We start from the raw sequence: 20,506 nt of genomic DNA, 5'->3' as shown, positions 1-20,506 counted from the left end.
CGCTCAGTTCTGTGGCTGCTCCCTTAGCAACTGCAGCCGCTGCCAGCTGTCATGGGAACACGAATTATGACCTTCGCCTCAAACTGCAACCCTGAAAACAAAACCCACAGCACCTCCAGCCTCAGAAACATCTAATTTATGGCTGAGTTGCCTGGCTATATATTTCAGGCTCAAGGCAGCCCTGGAGTGAGGCAGGCAGAGGGCTACTCCATTAAAGGGACAGCAGGGGAGTCCATAAGTCCCAAAGCAAATGTCCAAACCTAATCAATAAGAAATCCAAGGGAGAAGAGAATCAATACTGGTCTCTGGCAGGCCTGTGGTTCTTTAATTAAACAGACCCCTGACTTGACATTATAGTTTGGGCAAGAGAGATGAGCTTGACTATGGACAAAGAAAAGCATGTTTCAATTGCAAAACATCAAATACACTGTGGAAACTATTAGCATCCATTATCAGCTAGTAAACACCTCTGGAGATTTCAAGCCTCTAGGAATTTTTTAAATAATTGATTAAAGACAATTTGGGGAAGCACATTGTGCAATAGTTTGCAAAGTGCAACTTAACTTTTCGACTAGGGAAAACAATTTGAGTAATTTGCATTGCACTATTTATATGCAATCAAGAGTTACTCTTCCTTTCACCAACACATAAAAATAGAAAGCATTATACATGTTAGAGCTGGAAGAGACTGTAGACATTACTGTTCTTTAATTTGTTAAGCAACAGAAATCTTTTCAAAGAGATAAATCTTATACGCAACTTCAATAGATCGAAAACAGATGAAAAAACATTTTCTCGATATAAATATATTTTAGAAGTTCACATTTCTGTTAAAGGCTACAAAGTTAGTCACTGAGAACAGGGAAGCTTTTTTGGATGAATGAGATCAGAATTTATAGATAATTTGCAGGCTTATATCAGTTTTAGGATCTAATTTATTTTCGTATTTTCTTTGCAACTACTTACAAGGGTGATGACAGTGATTCCCACAGATAAATCCCTGCACATCATCATAGATGTTTTTGTAACAGCTTTTCTTGCAACTTTAGGATATTCTTTAATTAAATATAGCAAAATAAGTTTAATTCCAAAGTCTGCACTAAAGCAAGCCAACATTGGCAACATATTAAGAAGATGGGAGTTCCAAAGAATTAAAAGATCCTTTTTTTTTCTTAAATTCTGGTAAAGACACCTGTGTTCTTAACAAAAATTAGCTCTTTTTCCTTTTCCACCTTGGTATATAGCCACATTTACCAGCTTTCTTTGTAGCCATCTCTCTGAGATCCAGCTGATGAAACGGGAGCAGACCTAGCACCTGTAGACCCATCACAGACACCACTTTAACCCTTTCCTTAATAGCTCACTGTCTGTGGAAAGTGCTCTAAGGATCCAGATAAGAAGACAGGGCCACAAGATAGAAGAGAGCTGTGTTCCCAAAGGTCCATCTAGAAGGCCACTTATAGACCAAGAATATCCTTTATAGATTTGGAATAGCAAGAAGAAAATGTTTACTGTGTTTACCAACTAAGGTTGGGAATTTGTCATGACAGCTTATTAATATAATGGTTAATGTAAATCTGGAAATAATATTTATTTATTTATTTATTTAATATAACTTACTGTCAGACTGGCTTCCATACAACACCCAGTGCTCTTTCCAACAAGTGCTCTCCTCCATGCCCATCACCCATTTTCCCCTCTCCCCCACCCCTGCCCAGCCACCTTCAGTTTGTTCTCTGTATTTAAGAGTCTCTTATGGTTTGCCTCCCTCTCTCTAATAATATTTTTTTAATGTTTATTTATTTTGAGAGACAGCACACAGAGCCTATTGTAGGACTTGATTCTATGACCCTGAGATCATGACCTGAGCCAAAATCAAGAGCTGGATGCTTAACCAACTGAGCCACCCAGGTGCCCCATGGAAATAGTATTTGAATCAAATGTTTACAGAACCCCTGAAGCACTTGTCTGGAAACCAAAGTTTGAAAAATAGAGCTTTGATTCAAACTTCTACAGAGAGGCATGTCTTCCTCGGTGCAGGGCAAAGAGAACCCTCACTCAAAGCCACTAGCACTTTTAGTAACTGGTGAGAACACTAAGATGATCGAGATAACTTCCATTTTTATGCAATAATATGAGAGATTTAAGGCTCTTTTCCTTCCCACCCAAAGAGATGAAAGACAGTGTGATGGCTGCAGGAACTTCACGTCTCAGTGCTGCTGGAATGTCAAGAAACCAAAATGAACTTATGAGCAGAAATCAGATAAAAGACCTTTAATGACTTACTGCTCTTATGTTTTATCAGCTTATTCCTAGCTCCTCAACTTGTTTCCTTTCCCTTTAGGCTGGCTGATTTAAGTCAAGAAGCACTTATTTTGATCTTTCTAATAAAGATTTGACCCTTAGACCAATCCTTGAGGACCGGAGGCTCATGATTCTCTGGCCATGAGCACCTCTCAGCCCCTGATAAAGCAGCACTCTGATCCTAAAGCAACAGGATCAGAAGGCGAAGGAACAGTTGGGGGCAGAGAGGCATAAGGAAGCCATTCAAACAAAGGATTAACTCCTCCCATGCCCAGGGCCTCACCCAGAGCCCTCAATTACAGAGCAGTAAAGAGATGTTTCCACTCTAACCTTTGTTTCTGAGATCGCTGTAGCTAAGAAAAAAAAAAAAAAGTAGAACTAATCCCATATTTCCTATTTCTCAGGCCCATGTGATACAAAAGGACAAGGGTCTAGATGTTTAATTTTGGTCAGTGCTTTTTCTTTCATATAAAATCAGAAAAACCCTTTCGTGAGAGCTGTACAGATATGTCAATGGCCATCTCAGCAAGAACATCTTCCAACTCAAGGTCCTTCCATGGCCATTTCTTAAAATCATCCTCTATTTTCCCACTACAGGTTCTGTCTTGAAATATTTTTCCTGGTTAGAAATGACACTCTGAATATACTTTTCTCCTACGAATCTTCTCCTTGCTTAAGGTTTTTTTCAAAAAGGTAGTTTCAGAGGAAGAAAAGGACAGAACAACCTAACCATACAAAGATACACAACACTGCTCAACCATTTCCAACACAAAAATAAAGCACAGTTGACTGAGCTTGCTTCAGAACATCCAAATATTTACTAAAAGGAAATGTTTCTGCAGGTTGAGGGGGAGAAGAAATGCCTAGAACAGATTCTGATGAGATTTGCTATTGCTTGCACTGGTAAAAGCAACTTAACCAGACAAATAAGAGCCTATAAATAATGGTAAGTACTCCCAGGAAAGTGGTGCTTCCGTAGGAGGAGTGGTTTTCTTCACTTGGTTACCATTATTTCTCAAGAGACTTGGTACTACATTTAAAAAAGAAATTGAAAGCTAGAAATGACCAGGGACTATGATGGAAATTGTTGCCCTGAACCCAGCCTAGAAGACAAGTCCGCAGTCAGTTAATTCCCCTGGTTAAAACACCCCCTTCCAGTACCAAAAAAAAAAAAAAGTGCACAATTTTATGCCACAAAAAAATATGCTGTTGTGACAAAAACACTAATTAGAAGTCTGGGATGGGGAGGGGGAAGACGCTCGGTTGTGGAATCATAAAGAAAATGTTAAATGTTCAGTGTGTGACTATACTATAAACACAGAAGGAGGCAAGAAGGTGAAATGCACACTTGATGCCATAAGAAAAAGAACTTGTAAATATTTGTTTTATGATAAAACTAACATGTTTTCAAAGTTGTTCTTGGATGGTATAAGTAGAAACGCAAAACAAAGACATAACCAGAGAACAGACTTTTAAAATGCTAATCAAGATAGCGAGTTTCATAGAATATGCTTAATGATAATAAAATTAACATTGAGAAGAAAGAAGAGAAAGGACAGATGAAGTAAACATCCTGCACAATTTTTCTTTGAAATATTGAGAAGAAAGTTTCTCAATATTGAAATATTTCTCAATATTGAAATATTTCTCAATATTGAAATATTGAGAAGAAAGTCTTTTAATGTAGTTTCTATAAAATTCAAATTATAGTTAAATAATATTTCTGATAATTGATACATTTTTGTATCTTTTTAGGAAACACAGTCACATATTTATTTGCTTCCAGAAAAGTCTTACGGAAAGAATCACATCGACCCAAAGCCTTATAACCTGTTTTTAGTCCTTTTAACCTTGAATATCGTACTTTACAAACTTAAAAACAGACTCCATGACTTCAAGAGCTTAATTCTAAGATTTCAAAACTTTTCCAGGAATCTAGGGAACCATATTTTCAAATTAACATCTTTATAAATTTACTGTTAAACTGTTACTTAAAAAGAATATATTATACTTTAAGTTCCCCTAAATACAAATACGCAAAATAAAATTAAGCCCATGATTCCTCACAGCTCTCTGAGATTATATTTGCATTCCATATTCACAGTCAAGTATGGCACACACAGCAAGTACCCCCCAAAATGGTAAACTTAAACTTGACCTACACACAATCTAACAGAGACTTTATCTGAAGAGCACTTGTATCCAGGATCCCAACACCAGAAAATTCAATTTAAGGCCTGAGCAAAGTGAAACTTGGTCAGCAGGTTTTCCTTTATCTAATTGTCCGCCAATCTGTCACTGTCTTTACAAGTGGCTCTACATTCAGCCAATATTTACTGAGCAGTCACTATTTACAAGATGTTCTTATAGGCACTGAGGTTAGCGTAGAAAACAGGGTCCACCACATCCCTTCTCTCCCAGAGTTTACAACCTAAACCAGAGGCAGGACTTAAGAGAGGAGCGGGAAAGGTTTCTTAACAGGAGGCACTATTGGCGTTTGAGCCCAGACAATTATTTATGGGGTGAGACCATCCTGCACACTACCACTTAAAGCCAAGAACAACTCCTAGTCAGTGATGACAACCAAAATCATCTCTATATTTCCAGACCTCTTTGGGAGTAGCATACGTCTTCAAAGTGCATGGGTGAAGAAAAGAAGCTTTCTATGCAAGATAAGAACTCCCCCATCTGGGAGGGTGTTCCAAATTCAAGACTACCTAAGCTTCAGAAGCAGTCCTAATAGAGGTTGACCCTAAAAGAAAGGAAGGATTTTAAAAACAAAGTTATCCAGCATTTATTATCATTTCTCATTCATTCTGCTTTTGTGTTTCATCACAAAAATTGAGAGAAAGGGCAAAAAGACTTAACTTCTAGGCTAGGAACTCCTGAAAGGTAGTGAAATGGCAGATTAGTTTAAATTCTGCTTGGGATTGGTATTTGCCCGTTTGCGACCTCTGTTTATTTTGCAGTGATTCTTACCTGCTCTGTGGCAAAACAGTGTAACAAAATGGTGCTTTGAAAATGAAGTAAAAGTTTTAGGACCTAGACCTTTAAAATACTATATAATGAGTCACATTGATTCATTTAATTATTAAGAACTATTTATTTATAAATACTGCTGAATTAGAAGTTCTATCTTATGTGTCCTTCTCTCAATTTTTCCAGCAAAGCTAAAGTTTGCTTTGTGATGCTCAGTCTTCAAATACAATATCCTGAAACTCAAACTGTCAGGCATGCATTTATTTTGAATATTTGTGAATAATTTGTCAATGAAAGAAGGGGACAGATAAATTTGTTCCTGAATGTATTCTAATGAATGACAAAGACTATTTACATTTAGGAAGTTCATTTGCTTTTTGCTTGTTTAGTTCATTGTGTTTTGTTTTGTTTTTGATGATTTCCCTTAGAAAAGCATCTGGAGTGTCGTCATGGTTTTAAAATATGTCCACAGATTTTTTTTAAGACTGTTCTCTTTAAGAAGTGAAACTTATGGGTGCCTGGGTGGCTCAGTCAGCTGAGTACCCAACTCTTGGTTTTTTTGGTTCAGGTCACGATCTCATGGTTCATGGGTTCTAGCCCCGTGTCAGGCTCTACACTGACAGCATAGAGCCCATGTGAAATTCTCTTTCCCTCTCTCTCTCTGCCCCTCCCCCTCTGCTCCTCCCCTGCTCATGCACTCTCTCACAAAATAAATAAACTTTAAAAAAATGTGAAGCTTAATTCCCTACCCTTGAGTGTGGGCTGGACTGAATGACTACCTTCTAATGAATAGCACTTGGCAAAATGACCATGTATATCTTCCCAGATTCAGTCATAAAAGACATTATGGCTTCCTCCTCCTCGGTTCTTTGTCTTGGATCCGTTAATTCTGGGAGAAGCCAGATGACATCATAAGGATACTCAAGCAGTCCTCACCAGGAGTAAGGAACATCTGTGAACAACCATGTGAGCAAACCATCTTGGAAGCAGATCCTGCAGTCTAGTCATACCTTCAGATGACTGCAGCCCTTGCTAATATCTGAGTCAAACGTCGAGAGATGCCCTCAGCCAGAACCATCTAGCTAAGCCACTCCCAAATTCAGACCCATAGAAATAATAAGCTAAAAACTTTTGCTGTTTTAAGCTAAATTTGGGGGTAATCTGTTTCTCGGCAATGGGTAACTAATACCAGTGTGTATTTTCATCACTGGGGTCTAAAAAAAAATCTAAAATTCCAATGTTATTTTTAATTTTCTATATGGCAAACAACTGCACTCAGGTATCAGTGGCAGCTCCTATCTTTCTAACATCTAGATATAAATGACTCTACTCAGAGCCCTTCACTTCCACAGTATCATCCTGGACACAAAGAACTGACCCTTGCCTTCCAGACCTCTGCTTCTCCCTAGCCAGGGATTATCAAGGCATCCTTTCCAAACAAATACAGTGTTCTCTTTAGTAGGTATTGAGGTTAAATATAACTTTCTCCATCTCATCATTCAATATCGTACTGGATTTTAATGCATAGATTCATAATCTGTGAGTCAGATTAGGATCAATATATTCCAAAGTACCAGACTCATTTAATGGAACAATATCCCCATGCCACCAATTTTTGTTGTGTGCGACAGGCAGCTTCTGAAACGGCCTACAGTGATCCCTACTGACTGGTATTCATGCCCATGTACAATCCCTTCCCCTTGAGTGTGGGCTGGGCCCAGGGATGAACAGAACATGACAAAAGTGATGGGATGTCACTTCTTAGATGAAGTTACAAAAAGGCTCTGGCTTCCACCTTGTTCTCTCACTTGCTTACTCTGATGAAAGCCAGCTGCTGTGCTGAACACCACCCTGTGGAAAGATGCACATGGCGAGGAACTGAGGGAGATCTCCAGCCAATACCCAGTGAACAACTGGGGTCCTCAGTCCAGCAGCTCACAAGGAGCTACATCTCGCCAACAATCACATTGCTGAGCTTGGAAGCAGATTGTCCCCTCATCCAGCCTCAAGGTAACTAGATAAGCGCAGCCCTGGTCAGCACCTTGGTTGCAGCCTGGCTCCAAAAATGCTGGATAATAAATGCTTGTTGCTTAAGAGGCTAAATTTGGGTGTAATTTGTTATACAGAACTAGATATCTAATATAATACAGAAAATGAATTAGCTTTAAAACATAAATTATAAAGTACATGACCATCAACTATTTGTAGAGCAAACCTAGCACTGTTTTCACAAAGCACTAAACAGTATTTGAGTAAGACTTAGTAACACCAAGGCCGGATCATTCGATGCAAATTTACCCTGATATAAAATGTGATTTTTCCCTATGGTAATTTCCCCCCAAATCATCTTTGTTGTCCTCAAGAGATTGGAATGGGAATATTAACACAGTTACACAGTCTTAAAATATATTTTAGAAATCGATTAAATAGTGACATGTCTGGCATGTCTTTTAATGGCTTTTATGCTCCTTACCTGGGAGTTATGAATTCACTACCTACCACTTGTTTGATAAGCTTTTGTTACCACCTAAATATGTATGAAAAGGTAAATCTGGGAGGCCACTTATCAACACAATTTGTTTCAAACTCATGAGTTTTAAAAAGGGAAAAGTAGGGGCACCTGGGTGGCTCAGCAGTTAACTACCTGGCTTTGGCTCAGGTCATGATTTCATGGTTCGTGGGTTTGAGCCCTGCGTTGGGCTCTACGCTGACAGCTAGCTCAGAGCCTGGAGCCTGCTTCAGATTCTGTATCTCTGTCTCTCTCTGACCCTCCCCTGCTCACGCTGTCACTCCCTCTCTCTTAGAAATAAATAAAACATTTAAAAAAATGTTTAAAAGGGAAAAGTGGCTGAGTTTTAAGTATTCTCTAAATCAGCATTTCGTTACATGTATTTCATGGAACAGTAATTATACAGGTTATTTAGGGGTGGTATATTTTAAAAGGGTTCCACTGTTAAGGAAGTTTGAGAAAATTTGGGTGAAGTTAAAACAGGCTTCTTTTTTGTATAATATCTCTAGGCCTTTACAAAGTATAAAAGCGTAAATGTGACTCTCTAAGATTCAAGTTATGTTATGCAGTGAGTGGAAAGCTCATCTGGATGAAGGACTAATGCTACTCCATGAGCCTGCAATGGAGTCATAGTTTGGAAAACTTGAAAATTAAGAGTTTAATTGATGACCAGTATCTGAAATGTTCCCATCTCTCCCCTCAAAAGTTGTCAAGGTCCTCTCCAATTCTCTTTCATGGACTATAAACTATATTAGGTAAGAAGCCAGAGGTCCACATTTAAACAGGTTTAATATCTCTGACCCCGGTGGGTTTAGCTTCAATCACAGGTGCTACAGGCAACACTATTAATAATTTACCTGCTCTTAAAATAGGGTTCATAAATTATAATAGTAAACCCACACTAAATGTTAGTTATGTGCCAGGCTGTCTTTGGATTCAATATAATTTGTACCTACAGATGAACAAATGACACCCAGGAAGGTGAAAGGGACCTCTTCTGTTTGAACACTGACGCTAATATCTGCACCAGGTAGACACAGCACACGAGGCTACTGTAATATGGACATGACCTGCATCTGCTCACCAACTCAATAAAAATTTCATTATGACAGAATGAGCACAAATTAATGTCACAGTCTATTAAAATTCATCTCAATTCAATGCTAAATTTTCCCCTATTGATCGTTATTTTGTAACAACAGAATCACATTGGCATAATATGTGTATGGCAAATTAATATTAATGCAGCAAGGATGATGCAATCAATGCTGAGATACAAAAAATTAATAATCCATTAGGATTCTCTTACAGTCTTTTGAACCAAATTGGCTATAAAATTCATAATGTTACTTTTAAGCTTTACAATATTAAAGTGATTTTTTTTTTCTGGCAGCTTCTACAAGTCTAGTGAATACACATTGAATTTGTATATGACACCGACCAGTAAAAGCAGTTATAATTGCCTTTTGCATTTGTTAATGCCCAAAGTCCACATGTGTTTTGCACAAATAAGACTATATGGGTTTTTACAAATTAAGCATGAATTCATTTTGAAGAGGAAAAGGTCTTAACTTTAAAAACTGATTCCACTCAGGGAATTTTTCTAATTATTAAATTTTTAGTTGGATATCACAGTAGAGATTACAACTGATGGCAAAAACAGGTCGTACACTCATTGTATAACCTACAAGGGGTCCAATTTGTATCCTGAAGTTAGTAGCCTGGCTTTAAACATACACTCTACCCTGTGAGTCGGTTTAAGAAACAAAACCACAGCTGAAACAAACAAACAACCGTCGAAGTAGAACTCCTCTGGAGAGGAATAAAAAGATGGTATAGAACCTGCCTTTTGTGACTAAAGCACAGAGGTAGTGAAAAGAGCTTGGGTTTTTCAGTTAGGCTTGTTCAACTTCCGTCTCCAGCTGTCTCACCTTCGACTAGTCACTCAGCCTGAGTTATCTCATCCATGAAGTGATAGGAGTAATAATACTAGGATCAGAAATAACATACAAGTCCAGAACACATGCTGAGCACACATACAAGTCCTGAAAATACCAATAAGAGTTAACGCTAAAACTTAGTTTTCAAAAGCCCTCTGTGAAACTATCTTAATGAAAAGAAGAGGACTCCCCAGCAGCTGAGTGTTCATAAATCTGGAATCTGCTTGATTAGAGATCGTTCCCCCCAGTTTAGGGAAAACCTTTAGCTGATAGGCAGCTAATCCTTAGAGCAGACAACAGGAGAGGTGAGGAGGAGACAACACAAGCTGATGTGGCGATGGGGCTGCATGAACAGGGTGAAGGTGAGGAAAAGAAACCTGGGAATAGATTCTTATAAATCTAATTTACCACAGTGTCTTGTCTGTGTCTGCCTTCCTCGTTTCTTGGGAGCAACTTGAGAACCTAGGCTGTGTTTATCTTGTCTTGGCCACAGTGTTCAGCACAAACCTTTAAACATGGTGCCGAATAAGTGCCAGGGGAGGGGAAGGAAAGAATGAAGAGGTGAGGAAAAGGAACCAGAGAGAAGGAAAATGAGAAGAAAGGAGGAAGTAGAGAAGAAAGTGGTTACTCTCTTAAAGAAGAATCAGAAATTTACATTCTGTAAAGTTTGCTCCTTTCTAAATGTGTGTGTGTGTGTGTGTGTGTGTGTGTGTTCTTTTACTTACTAATTCGATGGTTCAGCTGAATAAAGACTAAGAAATCTTTGCACAGTTGGGAGTAGAGTTATTGGTGATGGTGTCAGAAATACACAGGCTCCTGAGAGTTGGAGTCAGGCCATGAGATGGGGAGCAAGACAGCCAGGGTGACCTTGTGATGGTTCATCCTTTCCTCCAACCCAAACTGGCCAATCTAATTGCAATCTGCTACCATCAGGGCATGACCAAATTTTCCCCATTTTTCCATGTAATCAATCCTTTGAAAGACTTGTCTGAGCTCCAGCCTTTTTATGCTTTACCCAATGGTTTCTGAGATCCTGAATTCTATCCTTTCAACTCCATTTAATACACAGCTGTAAAACCTTTTGCTGCCATATTCCCTGCTTCAGAACCTTCCTTAAGTCCTTTGTCCTGGCTTCCCTACCTGCCACATAAACTTTAGATTGAGTCCATTAGTTTTGATCACAGTGCTAAAGAGGCTAAGGGCAAAGGTTAAATACCAGAAAAAGCTTATAAATTCCTGGACTCACAAACATCAGAGCATGAAAAGAACCTTAACAATGACTTAGTACAACCCCTTATTTTACAGATGAGATCATTAAGGTTCCAAAAGATCAAGTTTGCAGAGAAAAAAAAATATCTATACATGGCCATAGAATGACCTTTAATCTTAGGCAATCATCTTGAAAATTCTTGGTTTTTATTTCCAAAAGTCAGGGAAGAATGTGGATTACATCACATAATTATCACCCTCCTGCAGGGGCCAGGAAACCTCAAAGCCCTTTTAGGTTCTTTTCCTGTAATTACCAGTACCTTCCTCACTGCAGTATTTGTCCTAATCCTTAACCCCGACTTGCATTTCTTTATTTTGTCAGCTATGGAGGAGAAAAGCCATGGAAAGATCTTAATAGCAGGGAGAATCGAGCAGTGAGATTCAAGGACCCTAGAGACAGGTGAGGTTCAAGCCCCAATGCCTAGTTACCTCCTAGCACTCTTACTTGGGGCAAATTTCTTCACCTCTCTAAGCCTAAATTTTGTAGTGAGAAAAATAGGGTGACACTAGGTTCTACCTTATACAGTTTTTGTGAGGGTTCAATGAGCAACTCTGAACCAGCCTTCCCCTATCACTGTTTAGGCCTTTGTATGTACATGTGTACAAGCCTAGACTCTTCCCTTTCTCATAAGAATGTCCTTCCTGGGTGGGAGAAATCTCGTCTCCCCTGACTGAGGACTTCAGATGGAACCACCTCAGTCCATGAGGTCAGAGATGTTCTAACCTTATTGAACCCCAAAAAGGAAGAGGGAAGATCTCATCTTTTTATTTCTAAAACTTTCATGGCACCTTGTGGAAATATGCTTTCACTCTCCAACCAGTAACCACTGCATACCAAGAACACAGAGAGGAGCTGTCACTGTTTGGCCAAATAAAACCTATTCCACTGCCATAATATATCTGTATTTCATGTATTTTCTTCATCTTTATCCTGTATCTTATAACATGAATCATAAGTATGTGACTCTATTGTCTATTCAGCTTTTATTCTTTTTGTTGGTTGCAATGCAAGCATTTCCATATTGCTACATAAACAGGTATGGTCATTTCTATACAAACATTCATATCTCTGAGAAGAGTCAATAGTGGTTCTTCCCAGAGAAAGATCTGGTCCACGCTGACCATATATCTCTAACACCAGAAACATGCTTTTAAATAGCAGTTAATCTTGTAAAATATTCCAACATTTCTTCTCATTGGATAACTCCATTAATAATGAGAATAATATTATTTCTTATGTTACGATAACATCCTGAGCATTTTTGCAAATGTTTATTTACTCTTCATAATCTTAATAGGTCACTACTGCTATGCCCATTTTTCAAATAAGATAACTGAGGTACAATGGGGATATATTTCTCTATATACCTCTATTTCCTATCTATATGTAATGGATTATTATTCAGCCATGAGAAAAAAGGAAAGCCTACCATTCGCAACAATATGGATGGATCCCGAAGACATAATGCTTAGTGAGATAAATCAGAGAAAGACAAATACTATATGAAATCTCATGTATATATGGAACTTAAACAAGCTGAACTCATAAAAAAAAAAAAAAAAAAAGAGTGGAATGGTAGTTGCCAGATGTGGGAGAGGGGGGTGGGAGAAGAGATGTATAAGTGTACAAACTTGCAATTAGTAGATAGATAAGTTCTAGAGATCTAATACACAGTATGCTAAATATACACATTATTGTATTATAATCATCAAACTTGCTAAGAGACTAGGTCTTAGTTATTCACACCAGAAAAAAAAAAACCCATCTGGCATTTAGTCAGAAGCTATTACATTCCTTTGGGGACCTCTTGGTTCAGGATCCTCTGCACTTGGAGAGAATGAGTAGTAATAACAGGCAGCTGGATGTGGAAAGAATTTCCCCCAGATTCCACCTGGGCACTGCTTTTCCCCTGCTCCCATCTGCAGCACCAGACTTCCTCTGGGCTTCAGCCCAGCTTTATCCCTAGTTTCTGTTTCTTGCCTTTGTTTTCTTCGATGAGGCTTAATGCTCAAGTCTGTGCCCACACTTTGGTTCTGTGAACATGTCTTTTATTTTGAGCCAGCCCCATCCCTGATGAAGTTCTACCAGGTTCTCTCCTTAGCACCCAACCCTCCCCATCCCACCCACCTCTCACCAAACCCACATCTCACTTATTCCTTCCCCAGGCCTTGAGTTCATGCCTGTGCACATCTAACATGAGCTCCTTGCTCCTGTCCAGCCATCCATGCTGGCTCAGCAACCCACCTCATTATGTGACAGCCAGTCACCAACTCCCAAGCTGAGGTCCCAGCAGAACTAAGAAACCATTCCTCTTTCAAAATATTTCTTTCAGAAATACGCAAGGAAGTTCCAAGAGCCTTGACCAGAGCCAAAGAGAATTTGCATCTCAACAGCAAGCTCTCTAAATGCCTGTTCTACATCTCACAGTGTACACACACCCAGGGCCCAATGAAAGGAAGTACTTTCTCTGGAAACCTAGACACTGAATGTGTATCCCAATCTCAACCACTAATCCTAGAAGCCATAATGGCTTCGAAATTTTAATTGTACAGATTCACAATGAATAGAGAGGCTGTGATGGTTATATTTAACTGTCAAATGTGGTGTTTTTCCTTTACTGACAACTACTAAAGACTGAGCTACAAATATTTGATTATGTTTATCCCATAATCAAAACTGGTTTACAAAAAACCTAGTTTTGTTGAAATTAAGGCATAGGTTTAGAAAACAAAGAGTGTGATTTGTCTTGCAACAGCAAAGAATACTGGGAAAGTTTGCAGATTTTTCCCTTCATTATGAAATTAATAGAGATTCATAGGAGTTTGGAAAATATGCTATTTTTAAAGCTATCCCATCACCATAATACATCAGTATTTCATGTGTTTACATTATTGTTATGCTATATTTTTGTTTCTTACAACATAAATCATAAGTAATTGATTTGTTATATATTCAAATGTTACTTTCTAGTATAATAAAAACATTTTTATAATGTTACAGCCTTATAATTATTATTTTAATGCTTGCATAATATCCCATAGACCGACCAAACTAGTTTACCTACCATTCAGGTAATAAATTGGATATACAGACTGTTTCTAATTCTTTCCTGGTTTTTAATTAATACGGTTAGTGTAAAATAATAGAAAATATATATTTACTGGTCTTTGCCCCCAATACCTGGCACAGAACTCTTAAAACCCTTGTAAAGGTTCAAGTGATAAGAGCACTAGAAGAATCTTGCTATTTTAATAGTTGGTATTTGACCCTTCTTGACACAGAGCTCCTGAAGTCACTTGGAATTTCCTGGTGATAAGAGTTGCCTCTGTTCTAATGAGATAACTCTTGGTAGTCTCCTGGATAGCTTCAAGGTGGAGTCTAGTCACCAGAAAGACCACGCCATGATTAGAAGCTTGGAACTTTTAGTTCCACACCCTCTCCAAATAATAGGAGAGCAGCTTCACTTGCATGATGAAGCTTCCATAAAAACCATACGGTTCGGAGAGCTTCTAGGTTGGTCAACACATTTACCTGCCAGGAGGGGAATGTAACTCAACTCCATGGGGACAGAGCTCCTCATCTTGGGACCCATCCAAACCCTGTCCTATGTATTTCTTCATCTGGTTCTCTATTCATACCCAGGGTTGTAAGAACTGTGATTTGTAGATGCTTGGTCAGGAGCACAGGTGACAACCTGGGACTGGTGATTCACCTCTGAAGTAGGGGCAGTTTTGTGGGACTGAGCCCTTACCTTGTGGAATCTGACACTAACTCCAGGTAGACAGTGTCAGAATTAAATTGAGTCACAGGGCATCCAGTGGGTATAACACAGAATTGCTTGATGTGTGGAAAACCCACAGATCTGGTATCAGAAGTGAAGTATTGTCAGTGTAGTAATATTAGTGTGGGAATAAAGGAGAAACACAGGAGGGTTTTCTTCCACTCAGCCAGTAATACCTTTACTCCATTTTTCTGAATTTAGAATGTTGTCATAGGTGAGGTTCCAAAAATGGATTAATGATAAAGAATATACAGAAGTGTATAAATATTGATCTATATGCTAAATTTCTTTCAAAATAAATAGCCATTTTATAGAAAAAGTCTTGATTTTAATCAACTCTTAGAAAAATTAAACATTGCCATTTTTAAATTACTTTTTATTCAATCAATTCACTTTTAATTTTAACTTGACTTTCTTCAATTTGCACAGAGAATGAAAAAAAATCCCTATCTTTATATATATTTTTCTATAAAGTTCTCTGAGCTCCATGGGGACAGAAACTGTATCTTTCAGTTCTTAGTATTCCTCATATAAAATTGTAGAAAGGGAACAGAATTTGGAGCCCCAAAGGCCTGGGTCCAAGTTCCTATTTGGCTACTTATTTGATATGTGCCCTTGTATAACTTATCCTCTCAGAGCCTCAGTTCTCTCTACTGTGAAATGGAATAATCAGCTCTACCTCATGTGGACTCAGTGTAAAATGACTGGCATATCCCAGGAACCTAGGAATATTAGTTCTTTCCCCACACATCATATATAAGGAGCACAATTCCTTTTGCTGGATAAGCAAGCTCCTGCCCCTTCTCATTTGATGATTGAGTTCTCAGTCTTTCCAAGTTGGGTACATTTTACAATATTTACTGAATATATTTTTATTGTCTAATATTTTAGGGAGTGTGGTTACTCTGATCCACAAATGTTTGAATTCTGTGTTATGAGGTCAAATATGTATTTTTTGTTGTTTCTTCTTTTAGGGTGGAGATATTTGATGCAAGAAATGTGTGAGGCAAAGTCAGTGTAAGAGGAAAACACACAGAGGTATATATCCACTTATGTGTTAGTTGCACCTCACAAGGATATTGCCATCGTTGGAATCTTTTTGAAAAGCTTTTAATGGAACTTCTGCCAAGTACTACCTTTATGTAGACACACACACATGGCTTTTGGAATATAATACTAGAGGCTCAGATGGGTATCAATATGAAGAAATCCAACTTGAATTTTAAAAATTCATTATAAAATGAGAACACTTTTCTTACATGATTCATAAAGCAGCTCCTGGAAGCGATTCTTTTGTTTTTTACAATTTTTTAAAATGTTTTATTTATTTCTGAGAGACTGACAGAGACAGCATGAGCAGGGGAGGGTCAGAGAGAGACGGAGATACAGAATCCGAAACAGGCTCCAGGCTCTGAGCTAGCTGTCAGCACAGAGCCCAACGCGGGACTCAAACCTAGGAGCTGTGAGATCATGACCTGAGCTGAAGTCAGATGCCCAACCGATTGAGCCACCCAGACACCCCTGGAAGCGATTCTAAAGTCAAGACAAAACTACAAAATTATTTTGACAGATTACAGGCTGATAATATAATCATTCAATAGGACAACTTTGAAAAGCACTGTATATAAATTCTGGATGTTCGCTACCGAAAGCAACTGGTGTTTTCACTTTATATTCAGTCACAATTTGTAGGTCTTGAAGCAATAAACCTAGTGTCAAATGAATACCTTTTATAAAATTCAAGGAAACTATGATCTTCTTTTGCACTGGAAATTTCTATCAGTACATCAATTACAAATTTCTAAAGTATCTATTGAGTACTTATGCCATCTGGGACATACTTTAAGGGATAGGAGATATGTGTTTCCCCTAAAAGTTAACTGTGTCAGTTAATCACCAAAGAACTAATCAGAAAACATATAATAGACATAACTACACACTTATTTCCAAGGAACTTCCCCTACGGGTATAAAATAGAGGAGATATGATATAGTACTAGTATCTGTAAAAAAGACCAAGATAAAGGTAGAAAACGGCAAAGAATTTCAGCTGACAACATGCTTTGTACGAATTAACAATGTGGCCACCAAAAACAAAACAAAACAAAACAAACACCACGCAAAACCCCATTAAGACCATATTAGCCTGTGTTACCAGGAGTTCAGTATCAGAAGCCAAGGATTGATAAGCAGTTCACTATAGCTTGTCAGACCCTAAACTACACCTTTCAATTCTGTGCAGAGCTCATTAAAGAGAATTATAAACAAATGGGATGTGTTCAGGGGTGTGCAACAAAGACAGTTTGAGGGATTCAAAACTCATGCCACTTGGAGCCTGGATAAGAGAAGAGCTGGGAGAGCCAAATGATGGTAATTTTGAGATATTTTAGTCTGTCATGTGGATGGGAGATTTGACTTCTTCCCTCTGGCTCTAGGAAGCTAAACATGAACCAACAATGGTTAAGAGATCAGACCAACATAGACTTTAGGCCACATAGGTCAATGTTTTCCAAAGCTGACTGGGCTGTTTTCTAAGGTTATGAGTGCCCTATCACATAGAAGTATTCCAGCACAGACAACAGACATTCAAACACTGAGATCACTACTATTAAGCTAACTTCTCCTTCAAGTGGCTAATGTTGGTAAAAAACCAGTGGTTCTCTAACAGTGTGCATCAGTATCCCCTGAGTGGCTTCTGAATCCGGAAGCACGGGTTCTAGGCCCGACGGCATAGTTTCTGACTCAGTAGATCTAGAGAGAAACAGGAGAAGTTGCATTTTATGACAAGTTCCCACTTGATGCTACTGGTCCAGAGAATCACTTTGAGAACGACTGGATTAAACAAAACACTTGGCACGGATGCCTTAGCAATTCTAACCTGGCACAAGGGTTTGGGCGAGGTGATTTTTCTTTCAGCCTTGCAGCAGTTATAAGACATTCAACAGAAGACTGCGTGGTATAAATTAAAAGGGCTATAGTAAAGGAATATGAACAAGTACTTTGAGGAGGGAAGAAATTAAACCAACACTTGAAGGGAAAGTAGAGCAAAATAGGTGAAAAAGAGGAGGAAGCACAACCTGATCAAATGCAAAAGGGCTGAAGTTACAGTTTTGAATATTAACTGAATGTTTTTCTGGCAATGTGGCATCCCCACCCCTCCACCCCGACCCCTGCTTCACCGTTTCCCTCAGGCAGTCAGCCTGTTGGTCTGCAGGCCTTGAGGAAAGGTAAGTAGCAAGAGAAAGAAAAGAGTCTCTTGTTTTTTGACTTTCAAAAGTTTAAGCTCCTAACAGAAGGGGAAGGACTCAAGCTATGGAGAAACAGGCTAGGGTGAGTGAAAGCAAACTGTCTCCATTCTTGAGCTAGAGAATTATCTATCCTCCAGGCTTGGGAGAAAGAGGTGAGGACAGAGTGGAGAGAAGACTCCAAGGCATTATGGGCTTTTCATTTGATGCCTTGGCTCACCTTAACCCTGTAGGGCCTGGATACAGGGAAATTCTGTGTTTACTGAGATTGAGTTTCCATAACCCCTCAAAATCATGGCTTGAAATGGAAGTGGAACTGTTAGAGAAACAGTCACATGAATTGCTTACCTCATGGTCTGTGGTGCACTTGCTGCAGGGGTATCATGTGTTCTTGGAATGAAGAGGAGGCTGACCTGGTTGGAGAGAATAATCTGGGAAGAGAATGAGAAATTAGGTGGGGTAAGCAAGATGAGACCAGAATATGATGGACTTTGATGCTTAGGTTTTAAACTCCAGTGCTTAAAGACAAAGCTATCTGGACTGCAGGGTCACCTTGAAGCCCGCCCAGATTTCTAGTACCCATTCCTCAACCTTTCTTTCCACAACTTAAGGACAAGCTAGCACTTTCAGCATACTTCACTAGGACACTAACAAATCCTTGACCCTTTGCTAAAATCTAAACTGAGAGGTCTCATCCCTTTACCATCCAAGAACTTGCCCTTCATTTAACACCTGGTAGTACTTACTTGATATGTTATAGGATTATTTTAGTCAACTATCACCTATCCATAGTCACAAAAGTTAGTTATAAATTAGCCTCTGTATCTTTAAGTGGCTGATCTTTTGGTTGATGTCAGATGAATTTTAAGTATTGGTGATCTTATTGGTTGGAAATAAACGAGTCTTCTCTTCAAACAAAAAGCATGTATTGTTTTTATATCTTCAAGGGAGTTCTTCCAATATCATTAGCTGGGTAATTCTCTGAACTATCTCAAAGATTTATCTGGATATCATGTGAATAAAATTCCTATGGTCATTAGTTCATGAAACTTAATTTTCCAACATCTACATACAAATGCAAGTACTTAACTAAAAAAAAATCAATCTGATTTTAAAAGGGGCAAAGGACACGAACAGGCATTCCTCCAAAAAAGAGATACAAATGGCCAATAAGCCTGTGTAAAGATGTTCAGCATCATTTATCATTAGGGAAATGCTTTGGATGTCTCCTGTCAAAAAAAGAAAAAAAGCAACAACCAAACACAAACCAAAAAACCCAGGAAATAATGAGTTGGCAAGGACGTAGAGAAACTGGGATCTGTCTGTGCTCTTAGTGGGAACGCAAAGTGGTGCAGCCACTATGAAAAACAGTGTAGCGGTTTCTCAAAAAACTAAAAATAGAATTACCATATGATCCAGCAATTCCATTTGCAGGTTACCCAAAATAATTAAAATCAGGAAATTAAACAGGCATTTGCATACCCATATGGCAGTATTATTCAAAACAGCCAAAAGGTGGAAGCAACTCGTATCCATCCACAAATGAATAGCTAAGCAAAATACGGCATATGCATACAATGGAATATTATTCAGCTTCAAAAAGGAGGGAAATTCTGACACCTGCTAGTTCATAGGTGGACCTTGAGGAAATTATGCTAAGTGAAATAAGCCAGTCACAAAAATACAAATACTGTGTGAGTTCACTTACACTAGGTATCTAGAGTAGTCAAATTCATGGAGACAGAAACTCATTTGTTCCTAGGGGATGGAGAGAATCTGAAAAGAGATCTGGAGATTGATGGTGGTGGTGGTGGTGGTACAACAATGTATTTTATGCCACTGATCTGTAACCTGAAAATGATTAAGATGCTAAAATACACACATACTTTAGATGGCAATTGTTTTGTGAGTAGGGTTATGCTTCAGTTAATATTGACTTCAGAGTTGCATTTTGACCATAGGGTTATGTCTTTGCTCATTTTTAACATTGGAATTGTCATTTGGGTATTAATTTTCAAATGCATGTATGTAATAAAGATAAAATCCATTATCATATTTTTTTAAAAAAGCAATTTGCTTAATTTAGACACTGCTGTAGGCAGAGAGATTACTTAAGAATTGCACACTTACCAAGGATTGCTTCCGCAAATGTTTAATAGATTTTATCAAAAGTTCAAACTTGGAATGTTCTTCAGTTTAAAAATCAAAGATCTAGATCATCTTCTTGATCTGGATTTAATTTGGCATGCTTTACAACATGCTGGCTGATCTTGAAAGTGTTACCTTTTATATTTCTTGTAGCAGAATGAGAAAAATATTGATAGAATGGATATATATAGATTTATAACAATGGGTTTGCCTTATAGGATAATAGGTGAGGTGATTTCTACTTCATTACTCTGATCCTAAAACTAGTATCCACTTTGAAAAATCCACTTTATCTTTTGTCTTCCCCTCTGTGCATGAAACATTTATTTAT

At 38.3% G+C, this 20,506-nt stretch overlaps 1 long non-coding RNA gene across 2 annotated transcripts in view; it reads right to left on the bottom strand.

Moving 5' to 3' along the window:
- Window positions 1-19,873, bottom strand: part of LOC120226423 — a 137,874-nt gene extending 118,001 nt beyond the window's left edge. For both annotated transcript variants that reach the window (XR_005527013.1, XR_005527014.1), the window contains exons 1-2: window positions 19,736-19,873; window positions 18,376-18,458 (exon numbers count right to left, since the gene is read on the bottom strand). This is a non-coding gene — a long non-coding RNA (uncharacterized LOC120226423). The remainder of the gene's footprint in view (window positions 1-18,375; window positions 18,459-19,735) is intronic.
- Window positions 19,874-20,506: the final 633 nt, after the last annotated feature.

The sequence above is a fragment of the Hyaena hyaena genome, unplaced genomic scaffold, assembly GCF_003009895.1.
Source record: "Hyaena hyaena isolate Hyena2069 unplaced genomic scaffold, ASM300989v1 scaffold_1687, whole genome shotgun sequence".
Classification (NCBI taxonomy): domain Eukaryota; kingdom Metazoa; phylum Chordata; class Mammalia; order Carnivora; family Hyaenidae; genus Hyaena; species Hyaena hyaena.
Note: the sequence above shows the minus strand (reverse complement) of the source record. Positions and strands in the feature narration are given on the sequence as shown.